A 26,985-nucleotide genomic window follows, 5' to 3' on the forward strand; every position below is an offset into this window, starting at 1 on the left:
TGTGTGTGTGTGTGTGTGTGTGTGTGTGTGTGTGTGTGTGTGTGTGTTTAAGTTTTTATTTTAATTCCAGTTAGTTAACGTACAGTGTTATTAGTTTCAGGTGTTGAAATAACATGTTTTAGTCATGCCATCTTCTGGCCTGGCCTTTTCAGCAAATTTGTGGCTCGTGAGGACAGATGACCCTAAATTGTAGCAACACCTGCAATCCAAATAGTTCTCATTCCAGGGCCCACACAACAGGGTGTGTTTGAAAGTATTTGAAAGCAGAGTGTAAGCAACACATTATGCACTTTGTCATAAAACATTACATAGACTCTGCCTTGCCCCAAAGCCCAGGGAACCGCCCTCTTCTTTTTATCCTAAGGTTTTGTTACAGTTCCCCTTACTATAAAAGAAGAAGCCAGATGAGATTTCTGTACTAGGATGGAATATGAAAACTCTTAGTTGAGGAAAAAAAGGCTAACATAGTTTGTGCCTAAAGATGACTAAAATCTGGGTAGAAGAACAGTCCTAGAAGAGTGAATTAGTAATGTTTATTCACCCAACTGTTTATCCAGCTTATTATTCTTTAACAAATGTGGTTGTTCTATGCTTAATTAATTGTAGAATATCCGACAGATTCATGGTTCAGAATGTTTTTTATCGGTAGAAGAAAGCCTCCCTCAAGAATGTTTTAAATGAGGGATCAGCAAACTACATACAGCTCGGGGGCCAGATCTGGCCTCCTGCCTGCTTTGACATGGCTCATGAGCCTAGAATAGTTTTCACATGTTTAAATGAAAAAGAAATTAAGAATAATATTTTGTGATACCTGAAAATTATACAAAATTCCTCTTTCATTGTCCATGATTAAAGTGTTATTAGAACACAGCTGTGCTTATTCATTTATGTACAGTGTCCAGCTGCTAGCATGCTGTGACAGCAGAGCTGAGTGATTGTGACAGAGATTCTGTGGCCTGCAAAGTGTAAGTTATTTACTGTGTGGTCCTTTATAGAAAATCTTTGTTGCCCTGGTTTAAATAGTTTCAATTTATTCATATTTTTTATTGTCTACTGTGTACTCAGTGGGTTTTGCTGTGCAGGGTGGAAAACCTCACATAGGATGGCAGGTTATTCCATAAACTCATCTTTTCATTTATTCAGAATCCCTTCTGTAGTATCTTTGAAAGGTGGCCACTGGACATCTTACTGCAGTCAATAAGAAAGCAGACTGGCAGTTAAAAATTTTCTTTTCCTGGCCAAATCACTCATTTAGTCAACATGTATACACAGAGTGCTGACTGTGTGTCACCCCATGTTCAAGGCAGGCAGCAGGAGCAGTAATCCTAACAGACAGGGTCCTCCTCTCTGGGACCATGCTTTCTCATAGGAGGAGATGGACCATGAGCAAATAATATGTATTAGATCTGGGTAATAAGCACAAGGAAGATGAATCAAAGAGAGAGAGAGAGAGCTGGAGGCAAGAGAGGGCTGCTCTAGAGATGGTGATGGGCAAAGCCCTGTGGGACAGTTATAGGTGAGCAGGAATCAGTGACATGTGGTGACATGAAGACCCAGGAGGTGGCATTCTAGGTGGAGGGAACTGCAAGGGCAAAGGCCCTCAGCTGGGAGCAGACTTGGCATGTTCGAGAAACAGCAAAGCTGCCCTTAGGGCTGGAGCAGAGTGAACAAAGGAAGAGTGAAGCAAAAAAACAAACAAACAAAAAAAAACGGGGTTGGAGGGAGGGGTAGGGTACGAAGGGTGCTGCAGGGCAGAATGAGGACTGAAAATACTCAATTCTAAGAGAGATGACAGGGTTTTGAGCAGAGACCTAACTTGATCTGACTTATGTTTTTGAAAGGATCACTTAAACAAGTGGGACCACATCAAACTAAAAAGCTTCTGCCCAGCAAAAGAGAACCATCAACAAAATGAAGAGGCAACCTACTGAAAGGGAGAAAATATTTTCAAATCATGTATCTGATACGGGTTAATGTCCAAAGTATATAAAGAACTCCTCTAAATCAATAGCCCTCAAACCAAACAATCCAACTGAAAAATGGACAGAGGAACTGGATAGATGTTTTCCCAAAGAGGACATACAGATGGCCAATAGGTACATGAAAAGATACTCAACATCACGCTTCATCAGGGAAATGCAAATCAAAACCACAATGAGATATCACACCTGTTATCAAAAAGACAAAGATAATAAATGCTGGCCAGGGAGTGGAGAAAAGAGAGCCCTTATGCACTGTTTGTGGGAATGTAAATTGATGCAGCCCCTAGGGACCAGACTATGGAGATTCCTCAAAAAATTAAAAATAGAAATGCCACCATATGATCCAGTAACCTCACCTCTTGGGTATATATCTAAAGGAAAGATCTTGAAGAGATACGTGCACTGCAGTATTGATTGTGGCATTATACATGGTAATCAAGAAATGGGAACAACCTAAGTGTCTGTTGATGGATGAAGAAGAGGTGGTCTCTCTATATGCAATGGGATATTATTCAGCCATGAGAAAGAAGGAAATTCTGTCATTTGCAACATGGATAGACCTTGAGGGCATGATGCTTAGTGAAATAAGTCCAACAGAGAAGCACATATACTACGTAGTATCACTTATATAGAATCTGTTTATTTAAATTTTATTTTTTTAAATTTACATCCAAATTAGTTAGCATATAGTGCAACAATGATTTCAGGAGTAGATTCCTTAATGCTCCGTACCCATCTAGCCCATCCCCCCTCCCACAACTCCTCCGGTAACCCTCTGTTCTCCATATTTAAGAGTCTCTTTTGTTTTGTCCCCCTCCCTGTTGTTATATTATTTTTGTTTCCCTTCCCTTATGTTCATCTGTTTTGTCTCTTAAAGTCCTCATATGAGTAAAGTCATATGATATTTGTCTTTCTCTGACTAATTTCACTTAGCAGAATATCCACTAGTTCCATCCACATAGTTGCAAATGGCAAGATTTCATTCTTTTTGATTGCCGAGTAATACTCCATTGTGTATATATACCACGTCTTCTTTATCTGTTCATCCATCGATGCACATTTGGGCTCTTTCCATACTTTGGCTATTGTTGATAGTGCTGCTATAAACATGGGGGTGCATGTGTCCCTTTGAAACAGCATACCTATATGTCGTGGATAAATGCCTAGTAGTGCAATTGCTGGGTCGTAGGGTAGTTCTGTTTTTAGTTTTTTGAGGAACCTCCATACTGTTTTCCAGAGTGGCTGCACCACTTTGCCTTGCCACCAACAATGCAAAAGAGATCCTCTTTCTCCACATCCTCGCCAACATCTGTTGTTGCCTGAGTTGTTCATGTTAGCCATTCTGACAGGTGTAAGGTGGTATCTCATTGTGGTTTTGATTTGTATTTCCCTGATGATGAGTGAAGTTGAGCATTTTTTCATGTGTCGGTTGGCCATCTGGATGTCTTCCTTGGAGAAGTGTCTATTCATGTCTTTTGCCCATTTCTTCACTGGATTATTTGTTTTTTGAGTGTTGAGTTTGAGAAGTTCTTTATAGATTTTGAGAAGTTCTTTATAGATTTCTTTATAGTTCTTTATAGATTTTATAGTTCTATAAAACAGATCCTTTATCTGATCTGTCGATTGCAAATATCTTCTCCCATTCCTGTTGGTTGCCTTTTAGTTTCGCTGATTGTTTCCTTTGCTGTGCAGAAGCTTTTTCTTTTGATGAGGTCCCAATAGTTCATTTTTGCTTTTGTGCCCTATATAGAATCTGCTTTTTTTTAAAAAGTCAAACTCAGGAACAGTGAGTGGAAAAGTGGTTGCTGGGAGTAGGGGGTGAGGGAGATAGGGAGAGGTTGGTAAAAGGGTACAAACTTTCAGCTATAAGATGAATAAGTATGAGGATCTATGGTCAAATAAATAAATGTCAGGTGATGGAATGTGGTGATTAACTAGATGGGGGGAATCCTTTCACTATGATACATCTACCAAATCCCCACGATGTACACTTTAAATATCTTACAATTTTATGTGTCAGCTATACCTCAATAGGGCTGAAATCACTTAAGCTTCAAGTATATCTCCTCTCCTGTGTAGTTTATTGCTCATGATACAATTTGGGGATTTAAAAACAAAAACCATGTCAGTACCAAAACAGCAGCCAAACAATTAGCTTTAAAAGGTCCTGAAATATTGTAGAGTGACGACTCTTTGACATAATTTATGTAAAGCTGTCATAAAAGCAGGAGGAGAGCAATGGTAATTACAGGCCACTGTCTTGTTAGGTGAATATTCAAAGATTTTAGGCCTCCATACCAGTCTGGGTCCCAGTGGGAAACAGGTGGCACATTCAGATGTGCTTGGGCAGGTGTAGGGGAATACATAGGAGATAGTATAGTGCCCTGGGGATAATAGCCAAACTCCTCCCACTTGGGGCCTGAGCAGGAGAAGGGGGGGCAATTATAGGGCAACAGAGAGCTCTGTGTAGTGGGCCACCCGACAGCACCTGTGACCTGAAGGGACCCTGCAGGGAGGGAATCATTCTTCCTTCTGCTCTTCTGTGGGTACCTCTCCATTGGGCAAACCCAACCAGGAGCCAGAGGGTAAGGGAAGATGTTGTTAAATGGGTCGACATCCTGGAGCAAAAAAAGGAGTGGAAAACAAAGGAAGGAGTGGAATCTTAGGTTTTAGGAGACACCCAAGACGCTTTTCATGAGTTCCAGCTCTCTCCCACTTGCCCTCCCCAACCCTAACCCCACCCAGACACACCACAGATGAGCATGCAAATGTGTACACACACACATACACATTCCTAAGCCCCCTCTGGTATTCTGTGATCACTTTTCTGAGGAGGGCAGAGAAGCAATTCATTAACTGAAGTTTGAGGACACTTCTATTTCTGTGGTGTTTAGGTCTACAGTATATGCCATTGGATTTGGGAAGGGTTTGCATAATTCTTTCAGTCCTGATAAAAATTCAAAGCACATGTGTTACTGATGGTAGTATTAAACATTTTATTCTTTAAAAGTCTCTTTTATAGTTGGACACAGAAGGAAAAATACTGAGGCAGAAACTCAAAACCCTCGTGAGCTATATTCAATTTTGGTTATTCTGGTTGAAAACAAACAAAGCAAGCATTGAGTTTTAGCCTCTTTGATCCAAATGGTTTTAGTTTTCTACCGTTGGACATATTAAAACTTTGAAGACACAGAAGTACCATTCAGTAAACTGCTTCTTTCAGCAACTTCTGTGATGTCCTGGTGCACTGGAAAGCCTTGGGTTTCCTTTCAGGCAGGAACAGTTAACTCTGAATTAGTCACTCTCTGTGCGAAGTCAGGGGCTTTTTATTTCATGCCAGGGGGCAGAGAAGAATTTTTTTTTAACAATTTGATCTTATAAAAATATTTGCCTTCTCATTTGATTTAGGTTCTGAGAATCAAAGATTCTAATAACAAAATGGCCAATATGGCCAACAAGTCTATCGGAAGACAGATACGCACAAGCCAATTTTAGGTGTTATTTCCTGTAATAGGAACTCAAGCTATATAGATGGTGAAATGACTTTTCCTCTTCCCCCTTTCTGAAATCTGGATGAAAACTGAGACCTGTGGCACGTTCCTGAATAAATATTCTAGGTCCTAAATTGGAAACCCAGTTGAGGACTTGTGGGGAAAACAAAACTCTGTTTTCTGTTTATGGTTATCAGCCATGTTGTAAAACATAAATATAATTTATTTTGCTTTACGGCCAAGGAAAAAGATCATCTTGAACTTCCCATTGGTTGTCAAGAACCAGAACAGAGTATGTTTTTGTTTCATGGCTTTTTGCCCATGGGTAAGCTTTGCAGCAGAGACTCATTCATATTTGGTCATGGGCCATTGGATTTGGGGAGTACCCACTGTGTGAGGCATTGTGTTAACATTTGGGGGTGGTAAGTATGAGTGAGGCAGTGCCCTAGTCCTGAGTTGGTTTATATAATTCTGCTGGGAGATTGGATGCATGAACAGATGCATGGCCTGCAGAGAAAGAGAGACTGCCTCCAGAGATGAGGGGAGTACTGTGGAAAATTACAAGGTAGGAGAGCTCCTGTCTCTCTGGCTGGAGAGAGCAAAAACACAGCTGGCCCTGAGCCAGGCCTTGAAGGATCCCGAGTGGAACAAATCAGCAGTGGTGGATTTGAATGGGTTCTGACTTCAATGATAAGCTTCGATTGTCCTCATCTATGAAATGGTGATCTCTTTACCACCCATATGACAGTACTTTTAGGAGACTAAATTACAAAATGCACTGCAAAAAGTAAAATACTGTTAATGCTGTTACTTACTGTTACGGTTAATATTATCAAATGGTGTCTGTTAAACATTTACATGTCTGTGATGGTCTACTGTAGTTTTCCAGGAGCGTGATCTAACAGAGTTATGGTTACTCATGGTGACTTATTACGCTAGCTCTGCATAGGAAGGTCTTTATATGTGGGAGTCTAGAAAATCTCATAAATGCGGTGAAGAGAGTCATCGTTACAGTGGGAAGAGGTCCTTGGACAGAGAAAGGCTGAGTTCCCATTGTTAGGGAAGAACCAGGCGTGGTTTGGTTGAGTATGTTAAGGCGCTGATGCCTAAGGTTCTAAATTTGAGATGGCAATATAGAACTTGGGAGTTAGGACTCTGACTTTTTAAGAAAATAAATACCCACACTTAAAAAAAAAACCAACAACTTTCTAGAGTCTTTCTGAGACTTTAAGAACTTGAATTGACTTAGAGAAGTAAGAGATGTGGTAAAGTCCTTTCTGGAAATGATTAAAATGTCATGTATGCAGCCGGAGAACTTGGAACCTGAAATATGTTAGGGTTGTATGAGGGGAGGGACATGAATGTATGAGATTAGGTTTAAAAAGCGTACACTACACATTTAGTCAGAGATCCTAGTTCTAATTCACTCCCCAAAGAGGGCCCATGTGTGTTTTTCAGCGCCACTCCCTTTGCTAATGATGACTGGACCACTCTTTGGAATTTGTGTAAGAGGTAGTTTAAGAGCCAGTCAAGAAAATCAACCTCACAGTCACAGTCTTTTTTCCTTTTAAAAATAGACTTTTATTTTATTTTATTTTATTTTTAATGTTTATTTATTTTAGAGAGGCCGAATGCAAGTAGGGGAGGGGCAGAGAGAGAGGGAGGTGCAGAATCTGGAGGCTCCAGGCTCTGAGCTGACTGTCAGCACAGAGCCTGACATGGGGTTCGAACTCACGAACTGTGAGACCATGACCTGAGCCCAAGTCAGACGCGCAGCTGACCGAACCACCCAGGCGCCCTAAAAATAGACTTTATTTCTTTTAGAACATTTTTAGTTTTATAGAAAAATTGAGAAGATAGTACACAGTTCTCTACTCTCTCCCCCCATTCCCCCATTATTAATATCTTACATTAATATAGTATATTTGTTACAATTAATCCACCAATAGTGATGAAATTGAAGTGCATAGTTTGTTCAGATTCTCATAGATTTTACCTGGGTCAAGAACTGTCCCTTTTTACTCACTGCCTTATCCCCTCACACAGAGTAGCTGTTTCTGGTAATAGTGGCTTTTCCACATGTATGTCTGTGGAGTGACTAAACATGTAAGGTGCCCTGCCCACCCTTATGCCGTTAGAGCGTAGGAGGGAAGGATCCGGCTGCTGTGCAAATGACGCGAACTTTAGTGCTTGAGAGTTTGGAAGCAGGTGGGGCTATGCTCCAGTGAAGCCTGGCACTGCCATTGACTAACCTTGTGACTTGGGGAAGTCACCCAGCCTCGCAGAGTCTGTTTCCTTACCTGGGAGAAGAGGGTAAGAGCAGGTGCTGCCTACCTGGGGTAGGAATAAAACGAGTAAATGGAAGAACGCAGGAGAGTGTGTAGAGCAGGGCCTCACACATGGGCAGCTGTCGGTAAATGTTGGCTTTAAGTTTTACTGTGCAGGATGGATTGCAGTGAGTGGGATAAGGAGTCAGAAAAGGGAGATGCAGAGGGGCGCCTGGGTGGCTCAGTCAGTTAAGCGTCTGACTCTCGATCTTGGCTCAGGTCATGATCTCAGGGTTGGTGTGTTCGTGCTCATTGTCAGTGCAGAGCAGAGCCTACTTGGGATTCTCTCACTCTCTCTCGCTGCCCCTCCCCTGTTCTCTTTCTCTCCCTCAAAATAAATAAACTTAAAAAAAGAAAAGAAAGAAAGAAAAGGGAGATGCATAGAGTTGTGTGTGTTGGTGAGGCGGTGGGTGGTGGTTAGGAAAGTTTTCCTAGAGAAGGCAGCATTTGAGATTAGGTCTCCTCTAACCAGTGGCACCATGACCAGAGACAGAAAATGCCAGGATGAGACAATATAATACACAAAGGTACAGAGAGTGGGAAGGCATGAGAAAATATCTTCTAGAGGAAAGAAAATTATTTACTGTTTTAGATAGACCGTCGTCTACGGTAGTAAGACAATAATAGGACAAGGGAGATAGAACTGTAACGTCATAAATATTTTTGTTTTTCTTTCTTTTTTAAGTATTATTTATTTAAGTAATCTCTGCACCCAGCGTGGTGTTCGAACTCATGACCCTGAGATCAAGAGTCACACACTCCTCTAGCTAAGCCAGCCAGATGCCCCAAGATCATAAATATTTCTGACTGATATACATTTCAAGTCTTAAAAGTTTTCAAATATAGAAAAAAAGTAGAATGAATACTACAGTTAACATTCATAGAACCTCCATCTAAATTCAGTAATTACTGGGGCGCCTGGGTGGCTCAGTCGGTTAAGTGTCCGACTTCGGCTCAGGTCATGATCTCACGGTTGATGGGTTCAAGCCCCACATCAAGCTCTGTGCTGACAGCTCAGAGTCTGGATCCTGCTTTGGATTCTGTGTCTCCCTCTCTCTCTGCCCCTCCCCACTCATGCTCTGTCTCTGTCTCTCAAAAATGAATAAATGTTAAAAAAATTTTTTTTAATTCAGTAATTATTGACATTCTTCCATGTGTACTTCATCTGTAGAAATTTTCTTACATTATCTTTTGCTGAGCCATTTAAAAATAAATTACAGACATCATGACATTTTCCCCAAAATGCTTTAGCATGCATCTCCAAGAAATAAGGAAGCTGCTTTATGTGAACACAATACCATTGTGACACCCAATAAAATTAACATTTGTCCCCAAATATCATTTAATGTCAGTCCATAGTCAGATTTCCCAAATTTGTCCCCCAAGTCTTTTAGCATGAAAAAAAATTTTTTTAAACCAGATTCCAAGTAAAAGACCGTGTTTTGCATTATTTTTCTTTTGATTATCATGCTTCTTAAGTGTCTTTAAATCTAAAATTCCAACTAAGACATTAAGACTTTTAGGCTTTGGAGCATTGAGATTATGGTGCTTTTCCCTACACCCACCCCATCTATCACCAGTGTAGTTCAAAATAAAAACAATACTGACTATCCATAAACAAATGTAAGTCCAGATAGATTCAGATTCTGCTCCCCCCCCCCATCAAGATGATGACTTTGATGTTAGTTTTAAAATCTCAAGTGGTCACATTTTTAAATAACTCAGCATATACCTCCTTGCCTTGAGTAGACCAGCACTAGACTCACAGAATTCAGTAGAGCTACAGTGATGTGTTGTTTTTTTTGGTTGAGCCCAATGTCGAAACTTCACAGATGTGAAATGACATCCTTAAAATGGTTCTGTGTAGACACGCAGAAGTGATTTTTGGTTCCGTTGTATAGATAAGCCTTTGGGACACTCAGTTCCAGTCCCTGTGGATAATTTCACAGTGAGTTTCACAATATTTCTTGAAGGCAAAAGTTGTTTAGGACTGTGAGTGGGATTGTGCTACGAATACCTGACGCTTGTGGTGGGAAACTCTTACGTGGAAGCTGGAAGAGATTTGGGAAGTAGAGGATGCAGAGCCTCAGAAGTGTGCTACTTTAACCAGGGATGCCTGGTTCTGCCATGGGGCGCTTGGCCTCCTCCTTGGTCTTCGGCCACTCCGAGTCATAGACACCAGTGGCTGAGCAGGTGTCTAGAATTGCTGCAGGTATCGGGGTGGGTGTGAAAACGCCCACCTGCCAGGGCTACAGCTTCTACGACTCTCACTGTGCAACCTGGCAACCACTGGAACTCCTGTGAAGGAGAAGGAAGTGGGTATTGGGGAAAGTTTTCCTGCCAACGGGCCCCCTCTGATTGCTTTTTTCCTAATGACGTCTCCCTGTTACACTTTGGAAGTGGGGCTCCTCTGGGCCTCATTTCTTTCCACCTTACTTGCAGGTGCATGGATGGTGAGTGCTGCTTTAATTGATTGCGTTTAGCCTTGTAGTGGAAGCCAGTCCACCCTGCCTCTCCTGGGAGAACCTCATTTCCCCCATTTGGACTTTGATGCAGTTCCATTGACCCACTTGGAAGGGATTCAGTATGTAGTGCCTGCTTGTTTTTCCTTCTGTCCTTAATTTGGCTTGCCTTTTATTGTCTTCCAACTGAGTGGATTCTTTCTCTTTCTCTTAAGGGAAAGGAACCTGAGAAAAACAATGCTTGTGGTGGTGACTGTTAAGGATAATTGCGGTGTTATGTTAATCTACGTTTTAAAACGAGTAGATAGGGAATTGCTAAATTCACCAACCTGTTCGCTCCCAAGTCTAGTCCTTTTAAGCATATTTGTTGCTGAAATGAAGATGTAGCCGTGCAGAGAAATGTCCAAATGTACAGTTTTTAAGTGCAATTGTATATATAGTATTGAAAATTTTATTTCCATCAGCAAGAATCATGATAAAATTCGTAGAAATTATAGAAAAGTGGAAAGGAGAAGCCCAGAGATAACTAGCATTAACACTCTGAATCTTACGTCTCGCTATTTCAATCTGTTACATCTCTCTAAGTGGGCAGACTTTCATTACAACTGTCTAGAACCTTTTGCTACTCAGAAGTGTGGCCCGTGGATTTCAGCAGCATCAACATCGCTTGGGAGCTTGTTAGAAATGTGGAATCTTGGGCTCTACCCCAGACATACTGAATCATAATTTATTTTGAAATAATGTTACATATACGTTAAAATTTAGAAGCTCTAGAACATAGTATATCCAGGGCAGCAAGCTGAGTGGATATGGCACAAAGAGCCAAGACCTGTGCTCTCCGTTCATCTTCATTTCCCCTTTGTCATGCTTTCCTAAAATAATTTTCCTCCTTAGTATGTGATAAAGATAAAAATGAGGTCAAATTTTTTTTTTTTTTTTTTTTTTTAGCAAGGCATAGCAACCCTGTTGAGAAACCCAACTGCCTCCTGCATAAACATTTCATTCCATGAACATTAAGTGCCTACTGTGTACCATGTGTACCCTCAGCCGTCACGGAAAGTTAAGGTGTGCATTGCCACAGTAGGAGCATATAGAGAGCACGGAGGATTGAGTGGTTGGTTTTGCAGGAATAGAAGTCACAAAGAAAAATGCTTTCTGATCTGAGTCTTGAAATGTAAATCAGTGAACATGAGTTATGAGTATTGCTAGACTCTAGAGAGAGCACAGAAATGCTCTCTTCCTTCAAGGATCCCACGCTTGATTTAAGGCCATGGGGACAGTGTTTAAAGCTGTAACTAACAATAGGAAGCACCTAGGTATTAGGGTAGAGCTAGAAGACCTCTGAATGTCAGTGTTACAATTCTGTGACCTTGGACACATGGTCTCAACTGAACACCCATTTCTTCTGTAAAGTTGGGATAAAATAATATAAATTATTCCACAGACTTACAGTGATTTTTAAATGAGATAACATAACAGAGCACTTACCTACAGTGCGTGTAGAATTGACACTGTATGACAAAGCAATTAAAAAAGCGCCAAGTGAGTGCAGGAGATAGAAATATTGAGGAAGAACAGAGGAAAGAGAGGCCGTTTCTGCCTGAAATATGAGACTGTGGCCAACGTGGCCTCGAGGGTGTGAACGAGGAAGAGTGGGTTTGAAGGATGGGCCATGGGAACCAAAGTGAAAGACGAAGCTGCAATTTGGAGACTGGCTCGACTGAGAAAAGGGGTCATAGAAACAAGGGATCAAGTTTGGTGGGGAGAATTCTGTTTCAAACCCATTAAACTTGAGGCAGCTGCTGAGAGCTATGGTTCTGGAATGCATGTTTGCTTCCCTGGACTGTTGCTCAGACACACCGTGTTCTGGGCTTGACCAGGGCTGGGATGACATCAGGTGCTCAGCCTTCCCTGCTTAGGGTGTTTGGTCAGTAAGCTTGTAGAAGGACTCTTTCTGGCTCAGTGAAAATGGCCACGCCCACAGAGGGTTTCTCACCAGGATAGGAAACAAGGCACAATTTTTAAACCTCGAGACTTTCGTCTTCTTCAAAATGAGTGGAGGAGAACTGAACTTCTCTGTGGCTAATTTTTACCCTTTGTCATCCTCTTCCTTGAGTTTCTTTTTTCTTTTTCAATCTTCTTGCTCCCAACTAATGACCATTAGTTAATTGCTACAGAAGAGAAATGAATTGGAAAAAGTTTTTTTGAAAGACTAAATGCTGTAACACCAGTGGACTGTATTCCTGTCTGTGTCGTTTTCCTTTCAGCCATGAACTCCTTTATGATCTCTCGTTGTACAGAATACAGATAGCCTACAAGTGATCATGGTTACTGGTTTTTATGCCTGCCATATAAAATGCTAACATTTTGCCAAATTTGCTTTATCTCTGTCTTTGTGTCTGTCTATACATGCACACACACACACACACACGCACACACACACTTTAAGTAATTTTTGCTGAGCAGTAAATAAATAAATTTTGCTGAACCATTTGAGTTAGTTGTAGAGATCATGATCTTTTAGTTGTAAATACTTTAAGAATAGTCTTCCACATAACCCATTATACCATTATCACCAAGAAATATTGTCTGATACATAGATAATATGAGTACTTATTATTTAACTTTCCCCAGTTATTTCAATAAATAATATCATTTATAACTATTCCTTTCCTCATCCAAGATTCATCAACAATCATTCATTGAATTTTATATCTTTAGTTTCCTTTCATCTAGAGCAGTCACCCTGTTTTTGTTTGTTTTTATCATTCATGGCACTGGTATCTTGGAAGATTTCAAGACAGTTGTCTTTTGGAACGTACCACAATCTGGATTTGATTGTTACCGTGTGACTAGATACAGATTAAGCATTTTGACAGAAATATGACGTAGTGATTATCATTTGACAAACAATGACATTCAGTTGTCCTATAATTGATTATGCCAGCCATCACTTGGGTAAAGTGGTCTGCCAGAATTCTCTATTATAAAGACACCTTTTCCCATACTTAAATGATAAGTAATCTGTGGGTTGATACTCAGAGGCTGTGAGTATCCTGACCCACAAAACCCTTGCCCTAATGGTTTTAGCATCCATTAATGATCCTTGGCTGAATCAATTACTGCCTGGGTAGTTGCAAAGTGGGATTTTCTGTTTCTGCTATTTCTTTGGTGTTTTATTAGCTGGCATTCTTTGTAAAGAAGAGCTTCCTGCTATCCCTTATTTCATGAATTTCTATGAATTTATGGTTCCTTTTCTTATTCAGTGTGTGCTAACTCATCCATATCATTCTTTTTTGTTGTCGTTGTTGTTCAAACTGTGCCACATTTGGCCCTTTGAGACAGCTCCTGTGTCCTTTTGTCAGGCCTGTGTTAATATTTGAGCATCTCCTTGGTTTCTTGCGTAGTAAGATGTTTTAGGCAATTTTGTACTTTCCTTGCCCCAGGGCTGGTCCCAGCTATTTCTGGAATGAACTAAGGTATTTAGAAGTGAAGATTTGGGTGCTCACGCTTTCTTTAAAAATGGATATTTTCTAGACAGAGTTAAACGTCAACAGTCATTTGTTTAAGCTCTCCCATCCTCCAGCCTCTGCTAAAATATTCCCATGGAGCCACGGGTTGTTAACAAGTTGGAAGGAAAGAACCAGTTGAGAGGAGGAGGCCATCGAAAGTGAAGGTCTTTGGGCTTTGGACCAGAGGTGACACAGTGAGGCAAACAAGGAAGTGAGAATGTGCCAAAGACCAATTTAAATTACATTGGAATTCTGCCCAGGGAGTGACTAGAGAGCCCCAGGATATAATCCCTGCTTGTTTTCCAGGTAGACTCTGAAAATTGGTTGCCCTTTTTTAATATCCGATAATGCCAAGGGAGTGTGTTCCCCTGAGCTATACATGTGCTCATTCTTAGAGCGATTTAACAAACAGAGTTTCCATCCTGAGAGTTCCTAAGTGCTCCATATTTTCAGGGTCAGTGTGTGGTATGTGTGGATGGATGTATTTCAGCACGTCCTTTAAAAATGAAAATTTATCCTTTTCATTTTGAATCCTCACAACTGAATATAATGTCTGACCTGCTGATTATAATATTCAGCTGCAAAAAATAATACCTGGTTGCAAATTGTTGAAGGTGCATATGTGCAGCATTTTGCTTGGCAACTTGGGAGAACTCAGAAGCCAAGAATTTCCGGTACTTTTCAAAGTAATCAGCATGCATTTGATAAAGTGATAGAGCCTCTGAGGGGTATCTTGAATTGACTGATTTTTTGGAACTCATAGTCCTCTGTGATCTCTTTTTATACATAATAGCAAAATGAAAATGTTCTTTTGCCTTTTCTATTCTTAAAAACAAAACACGAAGCCAGTAGCATTTGTTTCCGTTTGATAGGGAACCTATGAAAATGCTTAAAAATACAAAAGCAAATTTGAAACATAAGGGTTTTGTTTTGGTTTGGTTTTCATCAAAGTCTGCGTGTTTGGAAGTGAAAAAACAAAACAAAAATACAAAGACTACTACATGTATACTTTGTCCAGCAGGAATATGGTTATTATTCAAATGGGTACACTGAATACGACGGGTGCTTTGTTATTTTATGAAACAGAACCACACCCACACATCCACAACCACTGACTTTTCATTCTCCGTACGTTCTTGACAATGGAGCATCGTATTAAAGCAATTGCTCTAAATAGCGACTGGGTGGACAGTACACCAGGAAGGGTAAACTGAAAATGAAAAGGAACACATTATTTAAATGTGCTGCTAGCCAGGCATAGGTGAGTAAACTCAGGTGTGTTGTGGCCAGATTGTACCAAATTGTCCTCTGACCCCTGAGTACCCTCACCATTCAGTTGTTTTGTGATGTCAGTGTATGAGATCAGACTCAGTGCACTCAGGACTAAGGAGTCACCTTTTTTTTTTTTTTAATGTTTATTCATTTTTTGGTAGAGACAGAGTGTGAGCAGGGGAGGGGCAGAGAGTGAGGGAGACACAGAATCTGAAGCAGGATCCAGGCTCTGAGCTGTCAGCACAGAGCCCGATGCAGGACTCGAACTCACAGACCGTGAGATCACGACCTGAGCTGAAGTCGGACGCTTAACCGACTGAGCCACCCAGGCGCCCCACCATTTTTGGCAAATGGACAGTTTTCAAAGTCAAGTTTCATTGTTATTGGGAAGATTTTAATATAGCTGAGTCCTTTTGGAAGTCATGAAGATTAATCTCTCTTCTTACTTTCTATTTAAAACTCCCCCAAGTGGAGCATTTATTCCTACGCCCAAATACATTGCCCCTTGTATTTCTTTAATCTTGATCTTGTTTGAAAGGAGCTTTATCCAGAACACAATTTCTTCATTCAGAATGAAATTTCTTTCAGACATTAAGATAGCTTGTATACAATTACATAATTAAAAATCTCCTTTCATCTGGATTTTACTAATCCATAACAGTTTTAGCCAGTAAAAGCAAATTATATTTTAGCCTCTGTAATAGATTTATATACTTTGAACGTCCCTGTTGGGACTGTATGTGCCTTGAATTGTGAGATAGAAAATACTTCCAAGGGTACAGTCATGAGACTGGATCTGTTAATGCTTGTGAAGGAAGCTTCTGGTGTCTGTGTTCTTGGGCTGGCCTTATTGGCTAGATTCACATGTGAACTTACAGTGGTAATAAAAAGAGGTTTTCCCCATCAAATGCCTTAGTTCTATTTTTTTTTTAACTTTTTTTTAAGAAAAAATTTTTAAGTTTATTTAGGAAGAGAGAGTATGCACATGTATGGAGGGTGGGTTGCGGGGGGAGGGCAGAGAGAGAGAGAGAGAGAGAGAGAGAATCCTAAGCAGGCTCTGCACTGTCTGAGCAAAGCCCAATGCAGGGATGGAACTCAGGAATCATAAGACCATGACCTGAAGAGTCGGATACTTAACCAGTTGAGCCACCCAGGTGCCCCCTTCGTTCTGTTTTTATATAGTATCTTGTTATTTGTAACTGTAAAAGTAGATGTGGTTATTGTGAAACATTTGAGTACCACAAGAAAATGCAAAGAAACTAAAAAGTATTCTGTCCTAATATTATTAGCTTTAATTAGCAGCTATACAAATGTTGACTTTTTCCCTTCTTTTTTTCTAGCTTATAGATACTTTTAGACAAAATTGGGGCTGTATTGAACATATTGTTTTATAGTCTGCATTTCCAATGAACACTGCTTAAAAACATTTTCCCATTTTATTAAATGTTTTACAGATTTAGAAAAAAACTGTTTACCCTTTGTTGGGTATTTATATTTTTACAGTTCCTTAAAATAATACTACTTGTCAAAGAAAAACTTACTTGTACATACACATACATTTTTTGTATATCTTGGACTTTTTTAAGGATAAATTCAGAGTCTTTTTTCAATTTATTGGTTTCAAGGAATGAAAACTAATTCAGTTCAGTTTGTCATTTCCAGTAATTACAGGTAAGCCCTCTTGCCTGCAAGGATCTATCTTTATAACTCTATCATCTTGATCTGTCCTAAATGGTGTGGTAGGACCTTATTTATCTAACACCATTAGGGAACTTCTCATAAAGTTTTCATTTACCTTAAACTAAGTGTCTACACTTGAAAATTATAAACATTATAAATGAGAATCTTTCTAAAATTGTATTACATATATTTCTGTCCTCTTTAACATAATTAAAAAAATATGAAAATCACCATTTACCCCCTCTGGTTCAAATCACAAGCATCTTTATAAACATCAGTTATGGTATCCTGAGTTCTGCTAAAACAAGATACAGGTGTTTCTTAAAACCACCATGTTATGCAGAAGCCTACAGTAAAACACACTGCACTTATGGGAAAAATCGGGTCAGGGACACAACACTCAAAAACCTTTATCAGTGACACATTAAAAAAATAAGATAGGAACTGAGTAAGAATTATAGCACAACTTTACACGTTAGGTGGCTAAGAAATAAATAGTATAGTCAATTATGACACTTTACCTTGACAAAAATCCTGATGTTTTCTTGCAGACTGAGGCCTTGGCACGGTCGCAGGTTGTGAGTTACTTGAAATGGTGGAAGGAGGGTTACCTCAAATTGGAAGGGAAGTTGGGGCAACATGTGTGGATGGCTGTGGCTCGTAACACACAGGTGGAAACTGGGATCGCTCTTTGATGTTAGAGGCATGGGTTTTGTGCATTCTGTGTATCTTTTTGCAACTGTGTTCTGCATGGATGCAATCTTACGCTATTACCTAGGGTTTCCTGCAATGAAATCATGCATAAACAAATGTGACATTCGAGTTATGCTCAAATTGTTCCCTAACATAGCCATCTTGGAATAAACACAAATGTTATAGCAGAACTGAGTGTACTGAGTAGTGACACAGTGATGTCTAGGGGATATTCCTCTTGTCTCTATCACTAATAGAGTTAATACACGTAAAACGCTTACGAGAAGAATCTGGCATACGAGTGAACACTGTATAAGTGTTGGCAGTAACAATGGTAGTAATAATAATAATAAAAGATTCCTATTGATGTTTGTGGGATTCTGTCTGCTTTTCAGTTATGACTGCCTACTGTAGCAGTGCTTCCTTGCTCCGTCTAATTGACCTATTTCTCAATCTCTCGTGGCTTTTAAATGAGTTTATCGTGCTTAGAATTACATATAGCATAAGGCCTAGAATGGGAGAACCTGGAGAGAGGGGTGCTGACTTTCAGTTATGGTTTCCCCACGGCATCTGTTTTACCTACCCAGACGTTTTAATCTTATGAGTTATTACCAATGTATTCACTTGTGAGATTGTTGGGAAGTAACTTCTCTTTCAAATGAGGATATGACCGTACCGAATTTTTGGATTTTCCGTTTGGTGAGAGAAAAGTTCACACAACTCACTTTCTCATTCCCACCTGCAAAAGCGAAGTGTGCTTAAATGATTCCATGAGAAGGATGTTTACAAGTTGTTGACGATTTTCTTTAGGTTGTTGCTGTTCTTTTCTGTTCACAGCCACTTCTGTGCTTGTGAGATGAGCTCATCTTTGGAAGGTGGAGCAGGGCAAGTGTGATTTCGGAAGACCTTCCCTCCCAAGTCACAGTATAATTAGAAGCCCAGATCCTCCCTCAGTTATTTTTTTATGACTCCCCGAGAAGGACATTTTTTACCATGAATGATTGCCAAGAATACTTGCTGGATCCTCCTTTAGTGTCCTTAATAGGATGACAGATCAAAATACCATCTTGATTTAGGCCTTGTTAGTATTGTTCTGAAAGAAAAGTAGCTAACACAGCTTATCATTTAGATATTCCAGTGAAATCTGTATTGTAATTATGCAGAGAGACTCTGAATAGCAATACGTATCTTGATTCTTAATTTCTAATCTGACTTTGAATTTTAACGTTTCGTCTCTGTGCAATTTTTAGATATTTGGGCTGCTTGACCTCATTGCGTGATTGCTATGAATTAACAAGACTTTGTGGGAAAAGGGAACTTGCCTTTTGAGCTTTGTACCAAAGACCTGGGAAAAAAGTAAGTAATTTCCTAACTTGCTGTTTTAAAAAAATTTTTGTTATATGCCTCTCAGGAAGTTAACTGTGGGTCTGTGGCTTTTCAACTTTCTTTCTTGGCTTTGTAAGTTTTATATGCTCTTGCAGATTTGAAACATGGAAAGGGACTCAAGAGACCTTTGAAAAAAAAAAAAAAACTTCCAAGAGATTCGGATGACTTTCTGCATTTTGCCAAATCTTTTGGGTTTCATAAACTGAGTCCTCAAGGTTGCAATAAACCTTTTATCAGATGTGCAATAGACAAATTAAAGGTAAAGCATTAGAATACTGTGTGCCAGAAAAGTGAGTCCTGTTTTCTGAGCTTCAGGTGTTTTAGACTTTTAGATAGGCTCTTTGGTTCTGAATTTTTAGAATAAGAATGAAATCCATTTGGCTCTTTTCTTGTCTAGAAAGGAAAACAAAATGTGTAATCACTTGTTCAAGCCTTGGTCTCGGTAGAATTGACGTGCCTATCAGTTTTATTGTTTTCTAGCTTTCTGGAGGTACTCTAAGATATTCTAATTGAGACACTGCGTGAATGGTTTTGCTCTCTTTTAGACAAAATTGCTTGGGGCTCTAAAGTTCTGTTTTATTCCCTGATCTTTTTGAACAAGTAAAATGGGCCTTGAAGATAATACAGTCAATCTGCTTTATTGTAGAATTTGTGTGGAAGTATGAATGGCCCATAAGATTGTAAGCAAAACAAAGCACATGCATGTACACACACACACACACACACACACACACACACACACACACATATCCTTTTTCTGGCATATTCCAGAAACCATATCAACAATAGGAACCATTTGTCCATTTAAGTACTAGGTAGTGTCCTAAACTTTGTACGCCTTGTGTCTTATGGCTCCTCTGCATTTCTGACAGTACACATGAGCTAGTTAAAATGTGTCTAAAAAAAAGGCAGAAAAGAACTCTTCTTTAGAAGTTCCATAGAAGTATTAATTATTGTTATATTGTATGCATTATAAATTTACTTGTAATTAAACTGTGTATTATTATATAATAATTATAAGGTAAGGGTAATTATGAAACCTTTTTGGGGTTAAATAAGGTATTTGTACTGAAAAACTATTACGCACATGCACAGCACACACGCACCATGCATGTAACTTGCAAGAGCTGTCAGTATAAATTCACTGAAAGGAAGGACTTTGAGAATTTTCTCCAAAAACATTTTTTAATGTTACAGTGAAATATTGGCTGTAGTGAAATACTATTGTCCGTGGCACTTAAAAAAATGATAGCACTTTATTTATTTGAAAAAAAATGTTTAAGTATTCATTTTATTAATTAAAAGGGGAGCCAGTGAAATGATAAAGCCAATTTAAGGAGCGTGTGAGCAACAGAGGCTTATATGACCCATTGTGAAGGCTTTTAAAAAGAATCTTAGAATAAGATGACTGGGTTAGATGCACAATTGGCTAATGTTTTACAGGGATATTAACTAACCTTTGGGGTTTTCTTTTCTATGGAACAGAGATCATTTGTATTGTATTGGTAATAGACAAGAATCATCTGTGTTGTTATCAGCTTTCAGTAAATTAACATCTGCCTTTCCAAAATTGTAAAATATCTGAACCAATAGTAAATAGGAAGTCCAACAAAGGTACAGAGTCCTAGTGAATAAGTTAATCCTTGAACACACCTGCTGCTATACTGCACTAGCCCTGAAAACACATCCGATAATGCCTTTTGTCTATTTCTAAGTTTTTGGACACGTGTGGGTAAATATTCACGTTTTGGGGGAATTATTCTTCAAAAAAGTTTGTTTTATGTTTATTTTTCGAGAGAATGTGAACGAGGGAGGGGCAGAGAGAGAGGGAGACACAGAATTGGAAGTAGGCTCCGGGCTCTGAGCTGTCCGCACAGAGCCCAATGTGGGGCTCCAACTCACACGCTGCAAGACCATGACCTGAGCCAAAGGTGGACACTCAACCGACTGAGCCACCCAGGCTCCCCTTGGGGGGATTTATTCTTGATAGAAGTGTATATTATTACTAGCTAATAATAATAATAACAATTGCTAACCTTTACTGAGCACCAGCTGTGTCAGGCACATGCATTTTCTCATGGGCTTCATTTTGGTTGAATTTAATATTCACATATTAACCTTAACATAAAGAAAATCCTATGTGGTATACTTATTATTCCATCTTGGAAGGTATTTGAAAGAGGATTATGTTGGAAGTCACCAGCCTGTCCACAGAAGTGAAATGAAAAGGGCAAAAGATTAGTTCTCTGGGCTTCAGGATCCAGGTATTTGATGTTTAGATTGGAAATATAATTTACCCCCAGAAAGTAAGCTACTTAAACCACCTTTCAAATAATTTATCATCTCTTTAAAATTTAACATAGTCTCTGGTGAGGTATTTTCCTTCTATTATACCACAATATTCCCTTTGTGCCATTGCTGTAAAAGGTGTATTTCCATTTTGTAGAGGCAAGGCATCTGTAGGACTTCTGATTCACACCAATACGCTAAAGATAGCCCGTGTTACCAGAGGGACCATGGCAAAAAGATCCCTGCTTATTAAACTGATGTCATAGGTGAATATTTCGATGCACAGAAGGCCATTCATAATTGACCTTTAGGTTAAAAAAATAAAAGAAAAGAGAAAAGAAAAGAAGAAGGTTATAACGCATAAGTATGCTGTATGTAAATCCAGGCTTGAAGAACTACTCACATGGAAGTCAAGGTTAAGGGGGAGGCAGAGCAAGGGAGAAGGAAGGCAGTCTTTTCTGACAGTGACAAAAGTCATAGGAGAATGTTTCTGACGGTACTTTGAAAACTGTAAGGTGTACTTAAATGTGTCAGTGGGGGGGGAGGCAAGCACAGTTTTGGGGCAAAATCTAGAACCTGGATTAACCTCCACACTTCTTTTCAGCATCTCTGTGGCCTCTACTTTTATTTTTTCTTTCTTGCATTTGTGATTAGAAAAGCATTTGATTTGTTATTTCAGGTAGATTTCTGTTAACTTGAGTCTATCATGTTTATAAAGTATGGATGCACTTTTTGAAAAATTAGCCATGGGTTATTTTAAAAGAAGTAAAAAAAAAAAAAAAAAAAGCTTCTAGTTTACTGTTCTATTTGACGCACATTGTGTTTATTTTTATGCCAGTACTGAAAGAGGATTCTATTCTTCAAATTGTTTGGTATCCTGTCTTTTCCACCTACCAATAAGTAATGAATTCCCATGCTAATAAATATTTATCTACAATGTCCTTTTTAGTGAAAGTACAACAATGGGATCTTAGCTTTTTGTTTAATTGGAGGCCATCCTGGCTTTCAGTTACAAAGGAGTATAAATATGTGAAATATAATAGTGTAGGTTTTTCATCTGCAAACAGAAAGGCTAGGATTCACCTTCTGTAATCTCTACAGTGTTTACTGTAACCAGACACGTTCTGGATAGGAGGCTCGTGGGAGTAAATACGTGCTCAAAACTGGAAGTGTCACTGTCTGACAGGTACTGTGTATAACGTGTTGTGTCTTTGGTTCCTTTGTTATATGACAAGAGTGCAGGTGACATATTCCTCCCACTCTGCTGTCTTCATCAATATTTCTGTGCCTAAGGAAGGTTTCTACCTACATATTTCTCCCTCCCGAGAAACTCTAAATATCTCAGATGAGGTGGCGATGGGTACAAAAGGAGCATTTCATAGACTGTAGACTAGGATTTATTGGGGTAAATTGCAATCCAAAATAATTGGAGACACAATGTTTTATAGACCTTTGCATGCTTTCTCAGTTGTAAGTTCATATATTAAGTCAACATTTCTTGAGCAACTACTATGTGCCAGCCACTGTAGTAGGAGCTCATTATTCAGAGATGAATGAGTTATACCCTTGCTTTCAAGGAATGTAATCTGCGTTTCGAATTCAGATTCAAATAAACATTTATTCAGCCTGTACCATGTGACAAGCAGTGGGGTGGAACTTAGATGAGGTGTTTGATTACTAAAATTCAGTAATGATATTTATTGACCCATTCCCTCCAAAATAAGTCTGTAAATAGAAACTTCTAATCTTTAAGTTTTTTTCTCCTATAAGTTCTCCTATTCTTGAACTTTTGGTATCTGCTACTACTTGTTAGGTTAAATAAACAAATTGGGAAAAAAAGGGTAAACAAATAGGAAGCATTTAGTTGATAAACTTTGAGCAATGATTTTTAAAAACATATACTTTTTTTATATTTGAAAACCTGTAGACATATAATGTGGTCTTAATTTTTCCTACTAGAGAAGATCTTAGCTCACATGATACAATTAAGTGTATTGAGATTTTATGCATTCTGCCCTTAGAGTGGCTCTACTGTCTGAACCAGTGTGGAAGACATAACATTAAGGCATTTGATTTTCACAGTAATTCTTGGGGTAGGAATTATTGAAATTTAGGTGGGCAGGGCGGGGTGGGGGAAGTAACTTGTCCACATTTCACTCAGCTAGAAAATGTTTGAGGTAGGATTCTAACTCTGGCCCATCCAATTCAAAGCCCGTGTAGTATGCTCCTGACTCCCACGAACTGGTGGAGAATGTAAACTCACAAATGCCTTGGGTGCACTGAGAAAGGAACAATCGGGAAATGTCTTTATTGCATGCAAGAGCTGGCAGTGGAATAAGTCTTGCCGGCTGAGTTAGAAGATAGGAAGGGGAGGAGTCGTTGGAGCTAGTTGTAGGAAAAGCACGTGCCAAAGTGCAGACGAATGGAAGTTCATGGCGTGTTCAGAGAGCAGCAAGAACGCCACTGCGGCTGGGGTATGGGACGTAGTGGAGAGCACAGTTGGCTCTGAAATTGAAGAGACTTGGTACCAGAGGAGGGCCACATGGGTACCACACTGGAGACTTGGGGTTTCTAAGCAACATATAGCCATCAAAATTTTATTTATTTATTTTTAAAATATAATTTATTGTCAAATGGGCTAACATACGGTGTGTAATATGTGCTCTTGTTCTCTGTATTTAAGAGTCTCTTATGGTTTGCCTCCCTCCCTCTCTGCTTGTAACTGTTTTTTCCCCTTCCCTTCCCCCAGGGTCTTCTCATAAACATTTTAAAGTAGAAGAAATTTCATAATTAGATGGGACTTTTACAAAAGATCACTTGGGTGGCAGCGAGGCATATACACCGAAAAAGAGAAGACTGGAGAACCAGGGTTGCCATGTGAGGTCGTGCAGATTGTTTACTGCATAAGGGCAACGTGTGTGCGGTGGGTGGTGGGGACTGATAATCATCTGCCATGTTACTTACTCAACTGTGTGCTTTTGGGTCTGGGACTGCTTAGAGAAGGCACCTTTTAAAATTTGCATAATAAAGTGCTCTACTTGCTTTTTAATTGCTTATAAAATAATAGGAGAGATTAGGCAAAGAAATAACCATGTACCCTAAAGCCTAGGAGTCTGGAGGTAGACATGGTGGTCTTTTTACTAACTGTATGATATTGGGCACATTCCCCATTCTCAAGGTCTATCCCCTCATCTTTATTTGTTTATTAAAATTTTTTTTAATGTTTATTTATTTTTGAAAGAGACAGAGACAGAGACAGAATGCGAGTGGGTTAGGGGCAGAGAGAGAGAAGCATAGAATCTGAAGCAGGCTCCAAGCTGTCAGCACAGAGCCCAATGTGGGGCTCGAACCCATGAGCTGTGAGATCATGACCTGAGCTGAAGTCAGACGCTCAACCGATTGAGCCACCCAGGCGCCCCTATCCCCTCATCTTTAAAGGAGAGTTGATAATAGGATCTGGCAGGGCTTTGGACAGACCAGGTAAGGGGCATTGGTAAGAGAAAGAACCAGACACAGAAGATGGAGAAATAGCGGGTCAGAAACTGGAACCCATTGCTAGCAATTAACCCCGAGAATGTGGCGGGACATGTAGTAAGGGTTTCTTAGGTTTTATTTTCCTTAATCCTTTAACAATTCTTTTTTTTTTTCAAGATTTCTTAAAAGATTTATTTATTTATTTAGAGAGCAAGCAGGGGAGGGGCAGAGAGAGGGAGAGAGAGAGAATCCCAAGCAGGCTCCACACTATAAGCCCAGAGCCAGATGTGGAGCTCGAACCCACAAATGGTGAGCTCATGACCTGAGCTGAAATCAAGAGTTGGACACTTAACCAACTGAGCTACCCAAGCCCCACCCCGCCGCCCCCCGCCATATCACTTCAAAGAGGGAGATGCTATTATCCTATTATTTAAAGATTTTGAAACTGAGGCTCAGGGAGGTTAAATAACTTGTCTAATTCCACACAGCTAGAGAGTGGTATAGATAAGACTCAAACCTGGGTCTCTGTGACTCTCATGTTTATGCTCTTAATGACTGTGCTGTGCTTAGAAGTGATCTTTTCTGTATGTTGAACTCCCTTAATACCCTGCCTGAGTCCCTCTGATAACATATTCTGATTTTATCTGTTTGAATTGGGTCATAGTTATTTACATACTATTGTGTTTAATTTACTAGATGGGAAGATTCTGAGGACTGGGATCCAGTCTCATTCACTTTTTGTCTTTGTCTTTCATAACTCTTTGCTTGATAAAATATATGTTGATAAGATGAATAGCCTCTTACGGTTTTTCCGTCTCCTAAAATTCAATAATTTTTTTATTATATATGTAAAGCTTCAGTTGCAGTTATGGTTAAGTAGAATGTACAAAGGAGTCATTGGATTTTAATTTGACGTCTAGATTGATTGCTAAAGTTTCAGGCAATTCCTAATTGCCATTTTTCTCTGAGAAATAATTTGTGACTTGCCATCAAACACTGAGGCCAAGACTAAAATGTACTTACGGCGAGTCCGTTTTGGAAGCTTAAATCTGTGCCTGCTGCTTCACTGCCGGGGCAGGTACAACCACTCAAATGTCTTAAATGATATTTATGAGTCCATAAAAAATGTTACACTGTCATTCATGCAGGTAGGGACCTCAGTTTGCAAAAACTCATGAAACCCTTGTGCTGATAGTCACTCTTGTTTGGTCCTGGACTGACTCAGATTTAGACAACAAATAGAAGTGTTTTCCTAGTTCAGAGCAGATGAGCAGAGGCTCCAGGGTCAGACTACCTATGTTCGCATCCTGTTTTCTTGGTTTCTGAACTCCATGGTTCTTGGCGAGCAAGTGTCTATAAATGAAGATGGCGAAGAGACAAGGCTGTGGTAATTGGTTCATGTGCCTGGTTCATTGGGAATTTAGTGGGGAAAAAAGTGTACATTTGGATGAGAGCCACTTTTGCTCAGATACTCTTTAAAGGCCAAAATTGTGAGCTTATGGGCTGGAATTTGACATTTCAGTGTTACAGCCCATGTGTAGCCCAGGATGACCCTTTGCTGTTTTTAAACCAGAGTTCACGTTCTTGTAACTGCTACATTTGCTTTTGTGAACTCTAAGGAGGGATTTTAGGCTTTGCTTCATGCTCTGTATGCCCTAGGAGAGTAGGAAATGATGGCTTTTTTTAAAAAAGAAAATGTTATTTGAGATCAGCATTGCCTCGGGACTTTGAAAAACTCTGGAGTTTCTTTCATCTTCCAGGAGAGTAGCATAAGTGAGTTGGGAAAAAGGAAACCAAACCCCAGGGAAGTTTCATAGCTCGCTTCTGCCACCGTTACTGGAAAAGAGGAAGGAAAGGTCTGTAAATAGCTCTCATGGCCTCAGTAGGCTAGAAGTTCAGGTGTGCTGGAAATAGAGCACAAGGGACCTTCTTCTTCCCAGTGGCCACTCTTGAGCCTGAAGGGAAGTGAAATAGCCGCAGAACGGGTCTCAAAACATTGCCGTGCAGCAAAAACAAGCGTGTGCCTGTCTGTCACAGAGTTGGTTTTCTTCCATAAATGTGAAGTTGCACAAAGACTCGTGATGTTATTCTCCTTTGAGGGTTTATATTTGAGATCGCTGGAAAAGCAAGCAAGTTGGATAAAAATACCCTTCAGATCCAATCTTGTTCTTGTGGTTTTTGACTGCTTTGTTTTGCACTTTAAAATAAGGGCAGGGGCGCCTGGTGGCTCAGTTGGTTAAGCGTCCAACTTTGGCTCAGGTCATGATCTCACGGCTCGTGAGTTCGAGCCCCATGCCGGGCTGTGTTCTGACAGCTCAGCCTGGAGCCTGCTTCGGATTCTGTGTCTCACTTTCTCTCTGTCCCTCCCCTGCTCGTTCTCCCCCCCCCTCAAATAAATAAACATTAAAAAAAAAAAA

The 26,985-nt window shown here is 39.7% G+C and overlaps 1 protein-coding gene across 12 annotated transcripts in view; it reads left to right on the forward strand.

Moving 5' to 3' along the window:
• Window positions 1-26,985, forward strand: part of APBB2 (amyloid beta precursor protein binding family B member 2) — a 387,308-nt gene that overhangs the window by 96,330 nt on the left and 263,993 nt on the right. For 10 of the 12 annotated variants that reach the window (XM_040485051.1, XM_040485027.1, XM_040485042.1 and 7 more), the window contains exon 3: window positions 18,670-18,775. The exons of 1 other annotated variant lie outside the window; for it this stretch is intronic. The gene's annotated coding sequence lies outside the window, so the exon portion shown is untranslated. Of the gene's footprint in view, window positions 1-18,669; window positions 18,780-26,985 lie in introns of all 12 variants that reach the window. One more of the 12 variants, XM_040485032.1, reaches the window with a different exon arrangement.

Source organism: Herpailurus yagouaroundi, unplaced genomic scaffold (genome assembly GCF_014898765.1).
Source record: "Herpailurus yagouaroundi ecotype Mexico unplaced genomic scaffold, PumYag 28, whole genome shotgun sequence".
In the NCBI taxonomy this organism is placed as follows: domain Eukaryota; kingdom Metazoa; phylum Chordata; class Mammalia; order Carnivora; family Felidae; genus Herpailurus; species Herpailurus yagouaroundi.